At 46.1% G+C, this 22,506-nt stretch overlaps 1 long non-coding RNA gene and 1 pseudogene across 1 annotated transcript; both read left to right on the forward strand.

The window, feature by feature from the left end:
- The first annotated feature begins 732 nt into the window (after positions 1–732).
- Positions 733–8,673, forward strand: LOC130142836 (uncharacterized). The gene is made up of 4 exons (XR_008819538.1): positions 733–3,302; positions 6,492–6,647; positions 7,071–7,205; positions 8,364–8,673. It is a non-coding gene; the product is annotated as an uncharacterized LOC130142836 (long non-coding RNA).
- An 876-nt stretch (positions 8,674–9,549) lies between these two features.
- Positions 9,550–22,506, forward strand: part of LOC130142681 (ankyrin repeat domain-containing protein 26-like) — a 52,901-nt pseudogene continuing 39,944 nt past the window's right edge.

The raw sequence follows: 22,506 nt of genomic DNA on the forward strand, positions 1-22,506 counted from the left end.
TGATCAGAAAGGTTCACACAACACATCCCTTCAAAATCCTCACAACTGTGTCCATGTGCTCATAACAAAAAATCTACTGCAGCTCTATTTTGTAATGTAGCATGCCTAACACTATCTACGTCAAGCGATAATGAACTTAAAATCTGCGATGTAAGATTAAATTGCTTCTCTCCCCAACACACTAACCTTCGTATATTCTTAGCGTTTAATGCAGTCATTGCTTCTGGCATAAATACGGAGGCTAAGACATTTGCTGTTACAGACTGCAGATCGACTCGGTCATTACATGTTTCATCAAAGGTGCGCAGTGCCCTCCATGATCTATGAAATTGTGGAGTCATTTTCAATAAGCCTTTCATACGTGGAGCAAACAAAGTTAAACGCCCTAAATAACATGGTCCACCGACAGGATTCAAAGGAATCCCTGGCCATGCTCTATCTCCACATATCAAAAAGACTCCCGGTGGCACCTGATAGCCCCCTGATACATTTCCATGTAAGCCTTCAGCTTTCAGTTCACCCCAATTAGGTGAACCGGTTACATTTTGAAACCTTGTATCAAACTCCCATTCACCTTGATGTGCTAGCCACAATCGCCACGGTTCACCAAACTAAATTACTCCAGTGCCATTTACAGGTTGAAGTGGTGGTACCGTGTCCTCGCATTCTGGCATTCCCGTTGTGGTCACGTTAATGTATTTAACGGGCACAATGCTACCTAACAGGTCTAACTCCTGAAATGGCAAATGATATGGTCGATTCAAATTCTCAATAACCGTTTTCTGCCACGCTGCATTACACATAGAAGGCCAAACAAATTGCCCATTGAGACTCATACATGTACCATTCTGACTGGAAGTCAGATCCACTGTTTTAACATTTAAAAAAAACCATCAAAATTTGTTTCATTCTCTTGCAGGGGAATACCAATTAAACAAGTTCTAAAGGGGTTGTCTGCTTGCTGCAAACTTAAACAAAAGTCTGTTACCCCTGTAATATTCGCCCACGTCACCCATATGTTTGTTCTAGGCAAGATGTTAAAAATACTTTGGCCAATGGGTAAAAAAGTCATCAAGACCGTAAACCAAGTCCACCCCTTAAACATGTTTAGTCCTACAATTTCCACCTTTTTTTTTTTTTTTTTCATTCCACCCCACAAATCTGTGCTTTCACAGATTCTGATGATGTGTACTGTCTCCAATCAGCACGGTATTACACTAGTTGTATGCTTTCTCTTGTTTCATGCCCAGTTACTAATCAAACACATACACTCTTTACACCATTTACATTTAAGCTTTGGCTTACAGAACCGTTTTACCCCACATAGCATACATCGGCACAATACCCACGGGTTACATCCCTTACAACATAGACAGTATATTCCGTCTGCTTGCTCTGAGTCTTCTGTCTTCTGATCTTGACATACAGGTCGCACAAACTTGCTAGGGACCCATATAGGTCCTTTACCTGTGGAGATACAAAAATAACCTCTACCAATAAATAACACCGGATTAGGTCCTTCCCATACACCTGAACCCATATTTTTATACAGAACATTCAAACCAGGAACTGTAGTTGTTTGGTTCCCTCGTGCTGTTTGGTGATGTATAACAACAGGTGGTCCCTCTCTATCCTCCGTAAGGGATAGTTTAAGGTAAACAACACCTTAGTCAACTGTTTAGTTACGTCTATGTCTTGCGATACTTTCTGTCTCTGAAGATAATCCTTCAGGGTATGGTTTGCCCTTTCAACAACTGCTTTCAGTTCTAAGGTTTGAAGGTTGTACCGTGGTTCACCGGTGATCACTTGTTTCTGCCACTGATAATCAGATTGCCAAACACACACAGCCTTCTTCATCTTTTGTCCTGCATCTGTAAACACCATTGGCCCTTCAGCTGGTCTTTTTGAGCGTAACGGTCTCGCAATCCACTGATAATGTTCTAACATCTTCCAGAGAGGTCCTTTTGGCCGGTTGTTGTGTACAACACCTGTATAACCCATCAAGGCTTCCTGTATGGCTGCTGAATGTCTCAGGAGCCACTCATAATCATCACCACAGACTGGAATACTGATATCTGCTGGTTCAGTCCCATCAATTTCAACAATCCTGTCTCTTCCTTTTCTCACCAAGGCCGCTACTGCTTCAGGGCGACTTAAAATACGATGTCTGCGTTGCAATGGCAAAAACAACCACTCTAAACTGATCGACGTATTTTCCCTCTTTTTCTTTTGCCATTGCAAAATAAGGGCAAAAGGTGAAGTGGCAACATTACAAACCAAAAAAGATAACGGATGATTCACCATTCGGTGACCACACCAGCCAGTCTGAATCTTGCGAGATACAACTTTCAGGGCAGCCCGCTGTTCTGGTGAACCAGTTCGAGGACTGTTGGCTTTGGTGCCATGCAACCAGGATCAGAATGGTTGCAAATCATCATTAGTGAGTGTCATCAGGGTGTAAGGGAATCGTGAAAAAGACAGAACAGTCTTTCAAGTCTATCACAACAATTTGCAAAATCTGAGGGATCATCATAAAAGGTGGAAGAGCAGGTTGCAACACTCCCATCACTAAAATCTGATCATTAATCTTCCATAAATCATGTCCCAGTTATGTGCATCAAAATTATTAATCAGTAGTGGACAAGCTAATGAGCTGGTCACCTGCCATTCTCCCTCCAAAACAGCACCACGAGTAACACCAGACCAACACTGTAGAATTGGATCTTTTCTTGAGTTCAGCATCGGTGGGGTAGTTGGGCTAACTGGAGGAATTACAGGTATTGAAGTAGTAGGCAGGTTCATTTTAACTCGCTTTACCAAGTTTCTTAATTTATCTATTGCCTCCTGTAGGGATTTCTCTGTACTGTTATCACAAGGCTTCTCCCCGCCTTCCTCCTCAGACCCGTCCGATGACGTTCCAGGACGAGGCAGGTACGTCACCGCACGGCGCTGCTGCCCGCCCTGACGTGACCTACGCGCTGCCGCCACCCGCCCTTTCGGCCTTGCTCCACCCACAGCTCCGATTGGTGCAGCAGGACGCGCTGCCCCGCCCTCCTGGAACGGCCTTGCTCCACCCACAGCTCCGATTGGTGCAGCAGGACTCGCTGCCCCGCCCTCCTGGGGGGGCTCGGCAGCCTCTTCCGGGTTCGGCTCAGTTACCGCAGGCTCCCGAGGAGGAACTCCCGGTCTGTGCGCTGTCTTATCTAAAAGCTCCGGCACCGTTGAACACGCAGGGGCGGACATACCCTTCATAGGACGAGTACGCCCAACTCCGAAAAGTGTAGCCAAGAGAGAAGGCTTAGGTGAATCACCCTTCTGCTCCACCGGCTTTTCTACACATCTCTCCCCAACACTTCTATGGCTGCCACCGCTACTTTTTTTTTTTTTTTTTTTTTTTTCACTTTCATAATTTCCAGCTATCGGCCGCCACCCCAGAGGCAATTTCCCACTTCTCTCCATTCCGCAATACTAAACAATAACGCGGGCTCGGGGATCTTATTCTTTTTTGTGACCAGCGAACTAAGGTCTCCACTTCTGTCTCTTTAACGCCCTCCCCTCTCCCAAGGAGGATGCCAGTTAACAGTTTAATTGCCGCGTCTAATTCCATCGCGGTCTTCTCAGAGCCCTCCCCTTTCACAGGAAGGGTATCAGCGCGGGGAAGCCCTGCCGCGATTTACTCATCGCGGCCTTCCGTGGTGCCCCCCCCTCCTCTCACAGAGAGGAATTTAGCGTGGAGCCCTGCCGCGATTTACTCTGCGCGGTCTTACCGCCGGCGGGGGTGCGATCTGCAGCTCCACACCGAACTCTGGACTCCGCTTTTCGCCAGCAGCTGGAGGGATCCGTGGCGGTGGGTGGGCGGGCGACCGGGGGGAGCCGCGGGGCACGGCACGGCACGGCACGCTGGCGGGGCGCGGGGAGCTGTGCTGGTGTAAGAAGCAATCTGGCTAGCGAAGTACAGTCACTGGGTGTCATGATTTCAGAGTCAAACAAGTAAGTCAACAAGTGTTTGACTGGTTCAGATTGTAATCCATATCGTGTAACGGCTTGTCGCAGCTGCTGCATAAATTTCCAATCAAAAGGTTTCCACACAGCGGCTGCTGAACCAGCAGGTAAAGCAGTAGTCCGCACCGGACAAGCAACAGCAGAAGCAGCTTCCCACTCTCCCTCCAATACAGCGTCTCTTACAACCCCAGACCAACGACTTTGGGGAGCGGCAGGGTGGAGGATAACACCTTCCTGGGTCAGGATCTGAACATCACGACCGGCAGTAGGCAGATGGCATTCGTTCCATTGCTGCTGCAAGCGGTTTAGGGGCCGGTCGGAGGGTTTGGTTCAGGGACGGGGGATCGGGGCAGGTGCAGCTGGGGTGGGTTCATTTTCTTTATCAGACTCTGCGTTCTCATTCAGAGGCGCACTCGGACCCGCCGTAGTACCCTCGTCCTTATCTAACAGGGGGGGCGGCTCTCAGTAGCTTTCAGGGCTGCGCGGAGCACCCGTTGCGGCAGAACCCTCCGGAGATGGTGTCGGGTGTAACAGCTCTGTCGCAGATTTTTTAATGGGCACAATTATGCCTTTTGCAGACGGAGCGCCTAGACCAAATAATCGGGTAGACTGCGACTCGGTTTCCCGCCCGAGGAGGTCTGAGGCAGCCATAGCCATTTTTTTCTCTGCAACCAGGGATCGTAAATGGTTTATGACATCCCGGCAGGCAGTCCCTAAGTCCTTGGCTGACTTGCTGCCGCTAAGGATCACATCGCAAAGGGAATCCCCGACTGCTCGCCACTCAGTCACACTAAACAGCAGTTGCGGGTCTTTTAAGTGTCCGTTTTCAGCCGCCCACCTACAGAGCTCATGGAGCTTCTTAGTGCTCACGCTAGCCTCTCGCTTAGCAAGAATATCAGTTAATAGCGTGAGTGCCGCTTCCCTTTCCATTATCGAGGGAAAAACAGTCTTACCGGTGCAGGTCCGTGCACGACATCAATGCTGGATTCAGACGCCTTTACTCCTTACGGACGTCTTCCTGCTCGAACTCTTCACAGCGACTCTCCATTTTGCAAAGCCCACCGTCGCGATGCAAAGGCAGAGTTTTTCCAGCAATTTTCAGCTTTCCCATCATTCGGGCGCCAATTGTTGGAAGAAGGGTTCGCTGGAGTCAAGAAGACGCTCAATATGAGTTATGCATCTTGCTCAACTTTATTAGTTTCTAACACTACTTATATAGAACCGATACACATGCACATTCGTAAACCAGAAATATAACTGGTTAGTAGTCTTTAAACACGCGCGGTTCTCACACCCCTAATTATCATGACTAAAATAAGCATTCTATCCATGTAGCTAATTGTGCTGCTGTGCTTCAGCCTTGTAGTTTGTTACTCCCTATTTTCCCATGCTGCTCCCTATCTTTCTTGGCCCTGCACCTGCTTTCCCAGCAGCTGTAGCTTGTTACAGCCACGGCCTGTTGGCACAACATAATTATTTGGTCTCAGGATTCGAGAATAGCTCAAGGCTACCTTTCTTGTTAACTTCAGCACAGCAACTTCAGTACAATTCTGATTACAGGCCTCTTCTAATACCAGGCCTGGATTGTGCAGAACTTCAGAGATTCTAAGGCCACGCTTCTGCAGCCATTCTTCTACAGTTTCTCTTTTAGTTGCTATCCAGATTGAAGAGTATTAGTAATGTCCAGCTGTTGATTTCTGTATGTGTTTTGAGGATTCTGAGAGGCCTGCCTGTTCCTCAAAGTTCATGTCAGACAGTGACCTTAAGCTTTCCCTTCTCTTTTATGATATGTAGCCACACTCCAGCAGTACTGTCAATCATTTTAATCTGTGACTTGCTTTGTATTCTTACTACCAAAATAACAGGCTCCTTTTGAAGATTGTGTGTGTGTGTGTATATATATATATATATATATATATGAGCTATCCAGAATTTTGTAAACCTAATCTATCAGTATAAAGGCAGTTGTTATTCTAAAACGAGCTCAGTAAGAAGACTACAAGAGGATGTGATTCAACATACTCTTAAAGTGTATCTCAAAAGAGCTTTCAGATATTTGTATTCATTTAATTGTATTTGTATAGTGAAGAAACAGAACAAAGAACAATCTAATACAAAGTCCTGCCTTCAGTCACCAGAGTAATATCAAACTATGGCTCTTAGATCATAACAGATTTCTTTGGGTTTTGTTAGAAAAAAATACCTGATTGCAGTGTGTGCTTGTGTATTGTTCAAGGAAGAACAATACTTGAGCCTTTTTTATGTGTTAGGAAACAGAAATCCTGATGAACAGCTGCTGATAGTTGAAGGTGCTCAGCTGAGAAAGATGACGAGAGGTTCATCATCTGCGCAGATGCCTGCTGGTGGCAGGCAAAATTTCATACCTTTGGGTTCAATCTAAAGACAGGTCTAATTGTATAATAAAATAAGTTAAAGGCGTATTTCATGTTCTTAGAACTTTCTTCATGCTCATTTAACTGTTTTGTTAGGGCATGGTTGGACAACTGCAGCAGGAGCTTGCTGATGCACTTAAAAAGCAATCTATGCCAGAAGCTTCACTTGAAGTTACTACGCGCTACCACAGTGACCTGGAGAGAGACAAGCTGCACTTGCAAAAGGAGTTGGAAAAAAAGTTGAAAACTAAGGTACTTAATGTCTGTAACTATATGAAGAAATCTGACTGTAGCTGTTGAAAGTAGGAGCGAATGTTGTACTTTTGCACCACGTTTTGCAGTGTTCTTATGAAAACTGAAGTATAGAGGGAACCAGAGGAGCTTGGCAGGAAAGCTGTAGGGTGATTCTGTGTGTGCGTGGACACGTCATCTTGTTCTCCAAAGTTGTAACCTCATCCTGTCACTTCTAGAGTATTCCTTCTTCCCACCAGCTCCAGCTGCTGTTCTTGGTTATGATTCCTAAGGTGTGTTTCACACTCCACATCAACCTTGGCCATAGGTCTTGGATGGGGAGAGGAGAGCTTAGGCCTGTTTCTGTGTAAGTTACTGCATTCTCCTGCACTCTTGTCTTTTCCGGCCACCTTACTTTTTCTTCTGCCACTGTTGCTTTCACAGATGCAGAAGCAGAACATGCTGGCTCTGACATCCAAGGACTTGCACAGCACGTGGGAGGAGCACTTGAAGTCAAGATCCCACCTTGAAGAGCACGTTGCTCATCTTGACAAGGAAAAGGCTGAACTGTTGGAACAGGTGAGCCCAGAAAATTCTCCGGGCACCGAGCCAATACCCAGGAGAACCACATGCACCTTCTGGTCAGGTTCTTACATACTCATTGTTTTCTGTTATCCCTGCCATTCAGGCTGCGAGTACCTTACGTTTGGGGGTCATGGAGGAAGCAAATAAAAGCTAGACGGGTATCTTTGTGTAAGTTCTGGAGTGGCTCTGTTGGGAAGAGTTCCCAGTTACTCCCTCTCGGAAGAGAGGGGAGTAACGCCACCATCACTCGGAACAACTCTATGAAGTTGGCCTTGCCCAAGGTCACCCCCTGAAGCCTGTCTTAGGCACGAGTTGAGCAGGAGGCAGGTGGGGGTTTGCTTTTCGGAATGGTGTCTTTGCTTCCCAGGGCACAATGCAGTGTGAGGTGATGCAGAAAAAATGCAGTAACTTATTGCTTACTAGTAGCTGACTCAGTCCATCTTTCCTGGTCTTGGAGACCCAGAAGCAGAGTTCCCAGAAGTGCTTTTGAGGTTGCTCTGGGTGATAGATTCTAGTTTTTAGTTTTGCATCCTTTCTGGCTAATAATAAACAAATAGGGCCCGTTGTGCCCATAATACTATATCCACAGGACCCATCAGCACCCTCTTATCTTCAAAGCCTGAAACTGAATTTCAGCCCAGCCAGCTACCAAGTCCCTGCCAACTAAAACTGGGTAATCACGGGGGGGAGGGTAATACCATTCTGAAACATTTAATATTGTACAGGAACTGTAGAGTCTCCCGGTCTTGGCTGGGGAGTGACCTGTAAAAAACCCAAGTTTTTGTGGCTGAGCATGCGTGCACTTGAAAAAGGACTGGAGAAGAAATACTTCCTCCTGGAAAGAGCAGAGATGAATTGTGTTTACTCTGTATTGCCACCTTGTAAATAAAATCCTGCCTTTCTTCTAATGTCTGGAAGAAAACAAATACACTAAATTAAAAAATGCATTTTGCTCTCCATTCCCCCATTAAATGGTCAGACTGATTACAGAGGTACTCTTGAAATGGCTGCTGCTCATAGCCATTTCCCAAAACTCATAGAATTCAGGTTTTGCAACCTGAATTTACTTGGATGTGTTTTCAGCAAAAGTCTTTTTTCGGTCTTTTTTAAAAATAATAATACTAATAATTATTATTATTATTGTTATTATAGTTCTTCCTTCTAGAGATCACGTCTGCAATAACGGAATGCTGCTAATACACTGAGGATCAGCTAAGGAAAGTGACTGTACATCAGCCACTTTGGTCGGCGAGAACACTGCCAGAGCGAACAGGCTTGATAAAGCTGTGAAGGCTCATTCCAGAAAGGAAAATGAAGGTTCTAGGAGCTGTACCATTATTAGCGATGAAGGAAAGGAAGGTATTTCAAAGGGCTGAATCTCCTCCCTAAAAGGTGATACTAGATTCCTGTCCTGTTGTAATCAGTATTTTCAGCGCTAATCACAGTGAAGTGTGTCCCTCTCTCTGATTTGGGTTTTCTTTGCCATCTCTCCCATGTTTCACAAACTCATTGGCAAGAGGCAGTTTCTAATAGGAAGTAGTGTGCTGGCAAGGTGTTCCATGAGTCACACCATCTAGGGTATACTGGACTGTGACATCACCCCAAAACCATATGGTACTTATAGTAAGGTTTCACCACGCTGAACTACTTTGTGCCATCACCGCAGCAGTACAACACGGAGGATGGTTCCCAACTTATCTATACCAAAGGCACGACCTGTCTTTTGATTTCTGGACCACGTTTCCATACACTCAGTGGCCGCTTGTGTTCTTTTGTGGCAGTGCCAGCTCAGCCACGTTTACTGGAAAATAACTTTCTGACCCTGTCATGGCAAGGCAGGTAACTAGATGGTGCCTACAGCCCCCCCCAGCCCCCCTCCCGCTATATTAACCCTTGCTGTTTGATCCTTTGGCATCCATTTGCCCAGGGCTAACGATGGCACACAAGCAGGACTGCTCAACAAGCTAGGAGGCGAATTGCGTCGGAGAGCTGCATTGGCCGTAACTCCCTGACGAGATTTCCTTGCCCTGAACGACAAGCGCTTTCCCAGTTTGAGCCATTTTCTTTTAAAACCAACTCGCCCGAGCCGCCCCGCGTGACCGGGGCCAGCGGGGAGCTGCTGCTGCCCGGTACGCCGGCACCCCCCGGGCTTCCCGGCAGCGGCCCGAGTGCTCTGCGGGGGGCGCAGCGCCGCCGCCACCCGCCGCGCCTCTCGCTGCCCCCGGCCCCGCTCGGCAGCGCCGCGGCCGGGCACCGCGCAGGAGCCGCCGGCCACCGCGGGGCAGGAAGTGACGTCACTCGCGCTGCGACTCGCGCCGGAGCAGACCCCGCCCCCGCCAGCAGAGCCCGCGCTGAGGGAGGCGCTGTCCGCCGTTGCCGCGCTGCGGAGCTGCCCGTGCGCTCGGCTTCCCGCCCCTCTGCTGGTTCGCTCCGTAGACAGCCGTACCGGACCGCTGCCCAGGGCCCCGACCCCCCGTCCCCCTGCCCCGGGGGCCCTCCGATCCCCCGATGCCCAGCCCCGGGACCCCCGATCCCCCGGCCCTGCCCGGGGCCTGCCGCAGCCCGCCGCGTGCCTCCCGCCATCTCTTCCCTGAGGCGGGACCGTGCCGCGGGATGAAGAGGTTTTTCGGGTTCGGGAGGAAGAAGAAGGAGCGGCCGGCAGCTCCGCCAAGCCCTTCCCCACCGGTGCCTACGAGCTCCGGCTGCAGGAGCTGGGCAAGCTGCACCGTGCGGCCGCCCGTGGCGACCTGGGTCAGGTGCGGCAGAGACTGAAGAAATGCGGCATCGACGAGCGGGACGCGGCGGAGCGGTAAGCGGCGGGGGGCAGCAGCGCCGGGCGGTGCTGGGGCGGGGTGCGGGGGGGTTGCGGGCAGCGCCGGGACCCGCAGGTGCAGCTGCAGCCGCCGGCAGCTCAAGGGCGCTGGGAGCGAACGGCAGCATCGCTGCGGGGAGCCTCAGCCTGGGCGGGGAGCCAGGCCTGTGCTGCCAGGAGCCCTTGGAGTCGGCCGAGCATCCCCCGTCTTTCCCTGGCCCCCTCCGTGCCCTCGTTCCCGGGGGTGCTGCCTTGCCTGGGGGCGCAGGAGCGGCAGGGGGCCGGCAGCAGCCTGGCCAGGGCGGGTTGCAGAAGGAGCCTCAGGGCCATTCTCCAGGCAGGCTTGGAAGGCAGAGTGCATGCACCTCGGAGGCCTCGGCGTGCGGGGTTAGTAGTTGAGCTGAGCAAGCTGCACTGCCTCAGCTGGGAGTAAAAGAGGGGTAAGCGCTGTGTTTAGGAAAGGGTAAATGTGCTGTGTATTGGTGCTGTGTGGACGGTTGCCTGATGTGCCTTTTGTGACTGTGATGTTGCAGCCAAAAGCAACATCAGTCTGATTTTAGGTGGCAGTTACTTTGCTGTTTGCTCTGTGGCCTTGGTACAGCTAATTAGTGCCTTGGTTTGGAAGATCTGGGCAGTGCCATGCAGAGGAAGCTGCTGCTTCTGGCAGGTGTTATGATGTGCGCTTTTGAGTCAAGCACAGCAAGTACTTGGCAGTTATATCTTAGGGAGAAGCCCCGGGCTGCAGCATAGCTCCTCATGATCCACCGCAAGCATAAGGGAATCAGCTGAAGTTTTTGGGTCTTGGATGTGTTGAGCTGTTAATGCCTTTTCTGAAAAGACTGAGTCAAAACATCCATGACATTCAGAGGAGATGCTGGTTTAATCAGAGTACTTCAGCATCCTGCACTGTCTTTTCTGAAGACTGGACTTTTGCCAGCCAGCTAGCTTATTGCCCTGAAAACACCTGAAACTGTCTAGATTTGTAGGAAGGCGATGAAGAGTGCAGTCAGTCAGCACGTGGGCTGTGTGCCTGAGTGTTGCCAGCCAGTATTTGTTTATGCAGCTGGAGGTGGGGGGTGCCATTTAAGGTGGCTTGAGTGCACTTTTGTGCATAATTCAGCTGCCAGAGTCAAGGTGCCCGATGGCATTTATGGAAATAGTTCGGAAAGTTTCTCTCTTTTTCTTCTTACTGCTTACTGATTCAGTCAGCAGTCAGTCACGAGCTCTTAGCAGACCCTGGTATGAAATTTCACTAGTTTTTGCATTTCAAGTTCATCTTGTCTAGAAAGCTTTTTTTCCTCTGAAGGGTTTCCTTCTGTGTGCCAGGCAATTAGCAGTGTTATAACAGGACAAATACAGTCACAAACTGTAAAAAAACAAGCTGGGGGCGGGGGGGGAGAGGGAGGGAAGAAAGAAAAGGCAGCATACTATGATGAGCACTGTGGTGGTTTTGCCATGATAATGCCCAGTGCTGAAAAGCGAGGCTGAGAGCAATTCGGTGGACAGAGCCTGCCTACTTGCTGCAGCACTGCACTCTGTACCAGCCATGAGGGTTGCAAGGCCACCTGTGCCCTCTTAGTGCTTGTGGGTGTGATGTGTGTTGTGAGTGACCACCAGATGCAGTTGCGTTTCAGGGTTTCGCGTTGGAAGACTTGGTATCATTGGAAATAGAGGTGAAGAGTAGGAAATAATGCAAAGTAACGGCATAATGTGTGCATTGGTTGTATGAATATCTCGGGTTTGCTCCTCAGGATTTCCAAAAGCAAAATCCTGCACCAGGAGCATGGCAAGGATCACACCAACAGGTTCCTTCCATAAAGTGGGTCCTGTAGCCCATAAGACCTCCCGAAAGTGTGCCTGATACAGCATCAGTTAGGAGCAGGCAGCTTTCAGAGGTGGTCTAGCCAAACCTTCAGCCTCACTGACAGAGACGGGCAAAAGTCAGCACAGAGTTGGAAGCACTGCGGGCACAATGCCAGCTAGTCATGGATCCTGGGTCAGAGCTCATCGCTAAGGGAGATTGACCCTGTCAGCTGCCTGTCAGACTGAACTCCAGCGCTTTCATTGCTTGGCTTGTAGCTGCTGGGTTGTCGGCTCAAGCGCCGTTCAAAGTGCGTACTGCCTACCTGCTGTTTCCCAGTGGGGTTGTTTCGTGGCTGCTCAGCATCAGCAGTTCTCTTCTACTCTGTAGATCAGCGTAGCAGTGTAGCAGCAGCAGGAGCAGGAACAGAATCTGGGCAGTGTCCCCAGGGCTGGGTGGCAGAAGAACTTCGGTGTTACTGGAGGCCTCTTGCAGGGACAGGCAACCCTGAACACTGATGTTCTCTGCCAGCCTGTTCCCTGAAGTGGATCTTCTGTGGAGCACAGCAGGCCTTGCTCCAAGCAGAGCCGTCTCCTGTTGACAGACTGAGAGGCTTGGTTGAGGAGGACAGCAACAAGTCCACAAGTTTTCTGAAGGCTTTTCTGTTTGCAGAGCTGATAGTGACTACTTCACGTCTGTCATGCTTCCTAGTGGTTGGTAGTAGCAGCTTTCAGATGATTGTGGACTCCTTCATAACCGGTCCTGGTTAGCTTTCAGATAATCTCAGTCAGTCATTTCTTCAGAGATGAAGAATCCTGCATGTTTCCATGGGAATTTCTCAAAAAGTGGTGGTAGTTGCTCTTGAGCTACTCCTCTGTCAATGCTCCAGTCTGTTCCCTGTCTGTAGCAAGACATTACAAATTCTTTGAAGTTTTCTGTATTTCTCTCATCCTCATCTTTGATGCAGTGGAGGAGGATGTCAGCTGCCCTGTAACAAGTATCTGTGTTACAGATTACTGTGTTTCTGCATCACCTGCCACTGCATTTGTGTACCTCTCCCTTTCCATTCCCCCTTAGCCAGGGAGCTGTTGTGCTCCTGTCTCAGCAAGGTACCCAAACAATTGCAAGGCTAGTTGAGCTTTCCTAAATACAGAGAAGGACCTACCTGCAGCGATGTGGTTCAGAACCAGTGCTGGTGTTCCCCTCAGTTCTTGAGGAACTGTGGGATTGTTACTGCATCACCTTCAAGGGAGGAAGGTCCCAGCTGTTTTCTAGCTTGTCTTCTGCTCTGTTGGGACAGGCGTCCTACAGAGCAGGAGGTGCTTTGCTTTTGTACAGAGTGAAGCTTGTGCTGATTTGTGCCTCTGATTTAGGGGGAAACACATGCAAGGACTTTCTGGGCAATTTCTTTCAGTATAAGTAGGCTGGTTAATTGACATCAGACCTAAGATGTTCTGTGGTTTAAAGGAGTGTTTTGGTTTTTGTTGTTGTTGTTGTTGGTTGGGTTTTTTTCCCTCTGGCAAGGCTTTAACTTGAAGAAAAGAGTTTCATTTTCTTATGCTGGTCATGTATTATGGAAACACAGTATTCCCTCCCTGGAGAAGACTTCCTCTGTAGTAGGCTTATTATGACTATTGTAGTTATACGTATCTGAAGGATCAGGTATTACTTTCCTGTACTCAGGATTACAGTGTTCTGTCTGGTTTGCTGCATGTTATGGGGGGCACTTTGGTGCAAGTGAGTACTTGGTTTTGTTGCAGTAGTAAGCAAGCTAGAGAAAAAGCAGAAATTCTTGAAGTGCAGGGAAACGCTAATACGCTTTATATAAAGCCCATCTACATCTCGGATACTTCTGGCACATGAATAATTATAGAACTTAGAGGGTTGCTTGCCATAGTTCTCAGATTCCCAAACTTTGGTCTTTTTTGCTGCACCACAGGTGTAGTCCTGCTGGAGGCAGTGACCAACACCTGGGCACAGGAATCTGTGCAGATTAAGTTCTAGAGTGAAGGAAATGGCACCTTACTAAGCAGATGCTGCAGAGGGGTTTTGCTGGCCAGTCTCAGGTGTTTGGTGCGCAACTGCTGTTACTGGTAACGGAATGAGATATCATTTCTTAAGCTCGCTTTGTGCAAAGTGAAACTTGTGGTCATACCAATTTATCAGAGCCTGAAATTATTTCTCTAGTTGTCTGTTTGTGCTAATTTAATATGTTTAATTTTTAGGACACCTCTGCATCTTGCTTCTGCGAATGGCCATGTGAATGTTGTTACATATCTCGTAGAAAACAAGTGTAAACTAAATCTTACTGACAGTGATAACAGATCGCCACTGATGAAGGTATGTGAAATATGTTATGCTCTTTCAAGTGGGGCTTGTCAACTGTGCATTAAATGAGAGGTGGCTGGTAGGATTCTTTACACAGCTCTGCATAGAAGCATGCATCTGGTAATCAGCGTGGAATAGGCATATGTTAGCTCAGCTTTGAAGGTGCTCTTATTTTCCAGCATTGGGAAGCTGGGGCAATTGTAACAGGGTGCTGGAAGTTCTTCCTTTTTTGCGTGTTGTTCCCAGGCAGTACAGTGCCAGCAAGAAGAATGTGTAGCTGTTCTGCTAGAGCATGGTGCCAACCCCCATCTGGCGGATGCTGACGGCAACACTGCCCTTCACGTTGCTGTCCGATCTCCTAATACAACCGTAGCGGGGCTGTTACTTGAGCATAATGCCAATATTGATGCTCGGAATAAGGTAAATTTTTGTGTTTGTTGGAGAAGTTCTTTCAAAAAGTTGTATTAGTCTTTCCCTTGTAGGGTTGGTTTTTTTTTTACTTTTATTTTTAAATGTATTTATCTGCCCTTTCAGGAGGGAAACACTCCGCTTATTCTTGCTATCTCTGAACATCATGAAGATATAGCAGAGTTTCTTCTGCAGAAAGGAGCTGATGTGCATGCATGCTCGAGATCACTGTGAAAGGTGAGTGGTTTGTCAAAACTACATGGGTCTCTTTAGTATTCTTTAGGTTGGATTAATCAGAGGCATGAGAGTGAGCTCTGAAAAAAAAAACCCGGGGAGCCACATAGCAGCTATTTCTGTGTGACTTGTGAAAGCACATCTGCGCTTGGCTGTTGTCATACCTCAGTGGGTGTTTTCCTCGTTGAGGATTACAAGAAGGCATTGTCTGTGGTGTCCCTTCTGGCAGGAAACATGCTGTTAGCTCAGCAGCACTGCCTCAATTTGAAAAAACATCTCCTGCATAGTGGCGTAGTTTGTATGTGAGTGTTGTCTATGTGGAAGCTTTGTCTGAAGATTGAACGTTTGGTTGTTTTGACTCCCTCTTGCATTTTATGGTTGCTCTTAATATTTAATGAAAACTGCTTTTTCTTTTGCTCATTCAGTAATGACGAAAGTAGTTTTTGAGAGCAAATAGGAATAAAAATAATTACAGTGTCTGTGTCAAATGATCTACTTCATAACTTATTTTTGGTGTTTCAGAACCCCAGTTATGACTGCAGCATCTGGTGGACAGCTTAATTTAATAAAAGTTCTTCTTCGATATGGTGCTGATCTTTTCCATAAAGACACTAACGGATGGACAGCTGAGGATTATGCTGTTACTCATGGATATTCTAGGTAAATTTTTGACTTTATTGTTAGAATAGGTTGTCAGTTGTCAGTGTGGCTTTTGAATGTTTTCGGTAATAGCAGCAAGGTTTAATGGTGTGTTGAAAGCTGTCCTGAAGCTGTGCTCAGTGACGTCTTCTGATACGTATCGTTCCCTGTGTCTAGTATTAATCTGGATGTTGAAGAAAATTTCCGCCCCGAATTGTCTGTTAGATTTCAAGTTTTGATGCTAAACTTGCACCTGCCCAATACAAACTCTAAAACATGTCTGTATCCTACAGTTACCCAGAGGTAGAACGTGGCAAACTGAAACGCATGTCAGTCCTCTCCTCAGACCAGCACCATTGTCCTTACTGACTTCCACTACAATCACCAGGAACTACCAGCCTTTTGTTTTCCGAGATCTAACATATCCCTTTTGTTAAAATCTGGAGCGGTTTCACCCCTCTTATGGATAGCTTTGTACCTGTGCGTATCCCTTCTCTAAGGTGGTTATGTGTGCTTAACAGCTAAGCTGAAAATATTGTGCCGAGCTGGAGCTAATGGCTTCGTAGGTGTGGATATGCACCTCTAGAGTGAACATGACTGTAGTGAATATTGAAGTAGGTAGTAGCCGTGCAGTAAGTTCTGTGTGTATTACTCTCAGTGAATGCATACAAGTATATGAATTCCTACGGCTATGAATACGTGTAGGGTGGATAAGTGGCTGTTAACTGTTCTATTAAACTGTATAAGCAAGTATGTGGTTGTTTTTACCAAATATGTTTCTTCTCTTTCCCTATATAGTCTTTGTACACAACTGGTGGCATACGCATTCCGGGGAGACAGAGACGAAGGTGGTGCACAAGGCGGCACAGTACCTGGCATTCCTCACCGGGCCGGAGCTGCTGGCTTGACGTTGGGTGCACCTGCTGTGGACAGAGGAGGTAGGATCTTTAATCACGCAGGAGCTCACGAGGAAAATCACTGTGGCCTTTTCTTTAGGGGGTTTGTGTTGTCAGCGCTCGCTGTGTTCGCCGTTGACTTTAGTGGAGGCATCAGGTGGGGTAGCGCAAGGAGCTTTGTGAATATGCTGACTTGTTGCTGGTTGGAGGTGCTTCTTGTCAGGGGTGAAGGCAGCTGCGGTTTGTGTGCTACGGGCCCACTTACCGGCTTGTTGTGTTCTGCCTGCCAGATTGCCCATCTGTATAGGTTTTCATACCGAGAGAGAAGGGGGACAGGGAAGGAACTAGGTGAGAGTGGTTTTGGTTTTGGGGTGTGTACTTGTACCTGTAGATGGCCATTCAGATTGTGAAAACGAATTGCAAAAGCAGTAAGTTCATCCTGAGTAGTTGTTCATCTTCCTGTAGTTGGGAAGCAACAGATGAGTTAGCAGGACTGTACATGTCTTGTTGATAGCCACTGAGTTTGTGCAGTGGTGTTTTAATATTAATAGTTTTACCTGCACTAAGCTGCTTTTAGTGAGTTGTCTTATTTCTCAGCATCAGTTACGATTGTTTCTGTGTAGGTGCTGTAGAGACATACTTAGGAAAAATAGTCTTGGAAAAGTCACTTTGTTAGAAACAATAATGCAACTTCTGTGTGTACTGTATCTTCATGGACGTAGTTTGATTTCCAGTAAAAATAAATAACACTTTTACTTCCAGTAATTTTATGAAATAAACGTTAAAAAGTCCACATTAACCTGTGATCCAGAAAAACAATTGAATTGCCTTGTTATCAAAAAATCAGCTCCTTCAGTGAGTTCATTTTAAATTTAAAAAAAAACAACCACTCCTTAATTTTTAAGATCCAGTCTATGCTTATGAGCTCATATAGCCCTAGAGGAATCTTAGAAAACTAATCTTTTAATATAGAACAAACTCAGGCCCTATGGTGGGAAGTTCTATCCTTTCTGGTTTTTTTAAGGGTGTTACATGCGAACTTTGTGGCAAATGGGCAGCAGACAGTGTTCAAACACAGTTTATTACTCCTTTTTTAAATATCCCGTGTTTTGCTCATATTTCATGACATATTTTTCCGAATTTACTTTTCCCAGATAGGGGAATTTAATTTAGAGCCAAACTTCGTTCCTTTGACTTAGGAATAGTTATTTTGATCTAGTCAGCAATGTGTAAAGTTTCTTGATAGACTGAAGGAAGATGCAGAGGTTTTTATATTTTATTTTGTTTTTGGAAAGGGCTTGGTACAGGTAGTTTAATCAACAAAATGTTGCTTTTACCCAAACAGCACTCTGTGGCTGCCTCCTGTGCACATAGATAATTGCTGTGGTACCACATTGTGATGACTGGCAGGCCCGGGTTATTTTAAAATATGTGGCTTGAAGAATAATACTGTTGTGTGATTCCAAAATTAATATGCCCTCAGGGAAATAAGGGTTCTTGAACCAAGTAATTTTCTCAGTTCCTTGAAGACAGTAATACTACTAGCATAAGTCCACAATGTTATGGGAAATCCTCACTTGAAGAGGCATAGGAAGTGTGAAGAGAATATTTATGTGGGTTAAGGACTTGGGAGGAGAAAGAGTGTGCTGTGGTCTCAAACTGTTTATAGTAGGGCTTGTTTTTCTTGAGTAGTATGAATCTTTTTCTTCTTATGCTCAGTCTCCTAGAAAATGACCCCGGCCTGTTGAGTGAGAGGGATTAGTAGCATGCAGGGAACACTTAGTGGCATTGATTCTGCAGTCTCTTGCTTGCACACACAAAGCGCAGGTCCTGCATCCTGAGTCCCTTTGACAGGCTGCAGTGGAAGCTTTGAAGCCCCTGTTAGAGGAGAAGCTAGACTGATCTTGAGACAACGGAGGAATACCCACTTTGAATTCTTTGTTTTAATCTTGCTCTTCATTCCTATTTTTCTGGGATCTTCAATGTAGTCCTTCCTCCTTTTGCTACTTTTGCACTTGTTGAACATTGTTCAAAATATTCACCTCTAGTGAGCAAGTCGGTACATTTAAGAAGCTGGCTCATGCTTATTTGAGCGCATACTTTTTGTCAGAACATGAACCTTTTTGTTGATTACAGACAGACTTGCAAAAACCTCCAAATGAATGGCTTCCACCTCTAGTATATCGAAAGACAGACTTTTCAGATTTGAAGTTGGAATTTCTTTGGCAAAAAGTAATTATGCATTTTTTCTAAAAGCGAGGGTTCAGATTTCTAGTATGTCTTCAGTGGCAGCTTTTTAGCTGCTGCACTGCGTATTGGTGTATTGTTCCTACAGAAACCATTGGTTTTTCGTCTTAGAGCTCTTGGAAAAGAAACGAGTGCTTCAGTGTGCTTTATATCTGCTGTATCACCTTTTAAGAAAACTGAGAAATGGAGAAGGAATGAGAAACAATCTTGAGGTCATTTTTTTAACTCTTACATGTGTGTTTTTGATAGGAGTCCTCTTGCCACATCCATTCCATGTATTTGTGGTAACATCAATATAAGCAGGACGCCCTGTTGCTCTGAGGCAAATGTTATGGCCTTGTCACAAAGACATTTGGTGTTGGGTAGCTGCAATAACAGAACCACACCATTCATTGATATAAAAAATAAAATTTTACTAAGTAGGATGGGTAGAGCAGGCGGATGGTGATTTATATTCTAAAGCTTCTGTTCCACAACACATAGACACGCGTACACACACAAGCACACATGCATGACACTCACAGCAGTCAGTGCACCCGTTTTGGTCCAGTTGTGGCCTGCCCTATAGCCCTGGGGGAACAGGGTGTTCACTCTGACTGCTTGTCAAGCCTGCGTTCTGGCTGGTGGCGTAGCTTCTCTATGTGAACAGTTCAGCATGGTCAAATCAATATATGCAGGGCTTTTACCTCAAACTGAGGTAGGAAGGGGCTGTGTTTGCGTCAGGCACCATCTGACACAACTGGCTAGTGTATCTCCAAAGTTTGTTGGCACCTACAGATTTTTGGGATGCTTAGACGGAGGGATTTTAAGTGTGCCGTACGTATAAAACACTCTACAAATATGAAGGAATTGCATTGGCAGTCAGTGCTGGGCAAGGACTAGTCAAGCTGAGAGAAACACAAAGTTGGCAGTACAGTAAACTGCCAAGAATTGTTTCGGTGTTTCAAAATATTGGAATATAGGTATTTTACAATGGAGCAAGTAAATTAAGTTACACTGTTTGACACTGTCCCTTAAGAGTAGAGTTCTGTAGGTTGTGATAGGTTTGGCTTCTACTTCTTGTAACTGTAGAGTAGGCTGACGGTCACAGTACATTCTCCCATTGCTATAGCTTTATTAATGTACTGGTTAGGTTTTCCAGATTTCTGGGAATTCACATTTATTCTGGTGCCCTTGTTTGGTCTGTCCTTGACATGCCTTTCCCTAAATGGATCTAGGAATGCAACAATCTCCTAGCCAGACATCAAGAACAGGAAAACCAAAGAAAGGTATTCCATACAGTAGCATTTCAACTGTGAAACATGTTGTGTGATGTACAAATACTAACACACCTGTGATGTTTGTTATCTTGGAGGTCTCTATTCTGATGGTTTTGGTTTTATAAATTAGGTTTGAGAGCAGGCTTTGGGCGCTTTTTGTTGGCATGTTTTGCACGGGTCCTTTATTACTGAATTGAGTGATAGCTTTGTGTCATTAGTGATAGTAAATAATATTTAAAAAAAAAATGCTCTTCTGTTACTCCAAAATGAAAATGGACTTCAATTAAAGTAGAAACAAGTGATCCCTAGATACTACTTTTCTAGATCCCATTTCTACAGTAGGGCATCAAGATCTGTCTGAAAACTAGCTCATAAACTTTCTCTCTTGCTTTTTAAAGGAGAATGGGAACTGGTTTTGATCATTGCTTAAAGTTACTATCCATGGAAAGCAAAAGTTCAGATAACTTACTCAACACGATATGCCCTTTGTTTTCTTTTCCTTTTAATGATTTTGTCTAAGACCTCGGTTTGGCTGTCATCATACAACTTTATGGAAGGCCACCAATCTCCTATTTATAAGCAACTTCATTTTGTGTTGATAGTTAACGAGAACTAATTATCGAGGAATTGAGGAATGCTGAAATGGATACGATGTGGAGGCTCTATTTGGTTTTTTCCTTTCTGTCCTGGGAATTGAAGAGGCCTTTTATTTCATCTTAGTTGTTGATAATTGAGAGGTTTTCATACTCTTCAGGCTGGATTCCTAGAGTTCAGGTTTCTTTAGTACATCAGTGGTGTGCTAGAGTGCGCTATGGTTGAGTTTGCAACATGTGCATCTGGGCCACGCTGCCGTTCAGAGGGATCTTGACAAGCTGGGTAAATGGGCTGTCAGGCCTGTCTTAACAGAATTCAGCAAGGGCAGATGCCAAGTCCTGCACATGGAAAGGAACAACCATTTGCTACAGCACGTGCTGGAGCTGCCTGGCTGGAGAGCTGCTTTGCTGGGAATAGCCAGAGGGTCTTGGCAGAAAGTGAGCTGAGAATGAGCCAGCAGGGTGCCCTGCCGGCTGAGAGGGTTAACGGTGTCCTGGGCTGTATGAAGAGCAGCATAGCCAGGAGACTGAGGGAGGGGATTGTACGCTGCTACCTGGCAGTCCCTGGCTTGTGTCCAGCTCCCTGGGTATAATTTTGAGGCCCCAGTGCAAGAGAGAGTGGTCTTTCATCCGTGAGCAAGTTCAGTGCAGGGCCATCAGACTTTGCCAGCAACAGGACTACTTGCCTTTTGGGGAGAGACTGGGGGAACCGGGCTTGTTCAGTCTAGAGAAGAGATGACTTTGAAGGGGACCCAGCAGCAGCTTGCAGCACGTGTAAGGAGAAGACAGAGACAGGTGCCTCCCAGTGGTGCGTGACAGGAAGCAAAGTACAAGAGGCATAAATGGAAACAAGAGAATTTCTAATGGAATGTGGGCAGCTTCACCATGGTGAGAACAGTAAAACAGAGAGGTTGTGCAGTCTCCCTTCTTGAATGGTTCAAGATCAGACTGGATAAAGCCCTGTGAGCCTTATCTGACCTCAGAGCCAAGTCTGCTTTGAGGAGGCAGTTGGCTGAGAGACTTGCCGAGGTCCCTTGTGACCTGATTTATCCTGTGATCCTGTGTGCCAGTTGCTGTCTTAACATGGATGAAAGCTTGGAGCGTAGTATAGATTGCCCCGGTTATGCCTGTTTTGCCTGTTGAATACCCTTTTTGGTGCAGCGTAGAGAACTGCTGGGGATTCTTCTACCTGAGGATAAGCTTTAGATCTTGGTTATGCTTTTTGATGTTTTTTACCTTTTCAGAATAACCTGTAACTGAGTAGAGCACCAGCTAGTAGAGTATATAAACCAGTAAAATCTCTGTCAATAGTGTGTGCTTGTGTGTGCAGTATGAGTACTTCAGCAGTTCATTTATTTACCGTCTTGCTAAAGCACCAGTATTTTGTTACCTGTTTATTAACGTAGCATATTCATGCTATGCTGGTTTTTTTTAGTTTAGAGGTAGTTTTTAAACTTTTAGGTATAAAAGTTCAAAGGAGATAAAACTCTAGTCTTTTTTGTTTTGTCAATTCAGTGTGACTTGAAAAAGCAGTTGTTTGGAAATGCACGCATTCATTCATGCTGTCTTACGTTAAGTTGACTCCCCAAAGTTTCATTCTGCTATGACATGTAGAGTTGTCCAGGTTAAATGTTTGTATGTGCTGGTTAATTTTTAGCATGCCAAATCTAATTTCAACATGTCAATTCGTGTTTGAACAGCAATAGATGACTTGTCGCAAGGAGACTCAATCGGGTAAGACTTTAAACATACCCAGCACATACCTGAGGAATGATTGGAGAGACACAGTACTCATTTTGCTTTACTTTTTAAGAAGCTTGGAGAAAGAGGGGAGTGATGTCAGTTGGCATACTTCTGAGGAAGAACTCGATTTTACTCCCAAGGTACGGTGTATTTACAGTAAATGTCCTATAAAAATAAGTGATCTGAAGGCAAGTTTTCTGGGGGATTGAAAGAAACTACAGTTCTAGCCAATATTGTTTTCTCCTTAGAAGCAGTCTCTGACCTGCCAGCCTTTCTTCTGCTGTGAGTTTTTCCTAAAAGACCTGTAGCTGTGGCAGAGCATGCAGTAGATTTGT

The sequence above is a fragment of the Falco biarmicus genome, chromosome Z (genome assembly GCF_023638135.1).
Source record: "Falco biarmicus isolate bFalBia1 chromosome Z, bFalBia1.pri, whole genome shotgun sequence".
Classification (NCBI taxonomy): domain Eukaryota; kingdom Metazoa; phylum Chordata; class Aves; order Falconiformes; family Falconidae; genus Falco; species Falco biarmicus.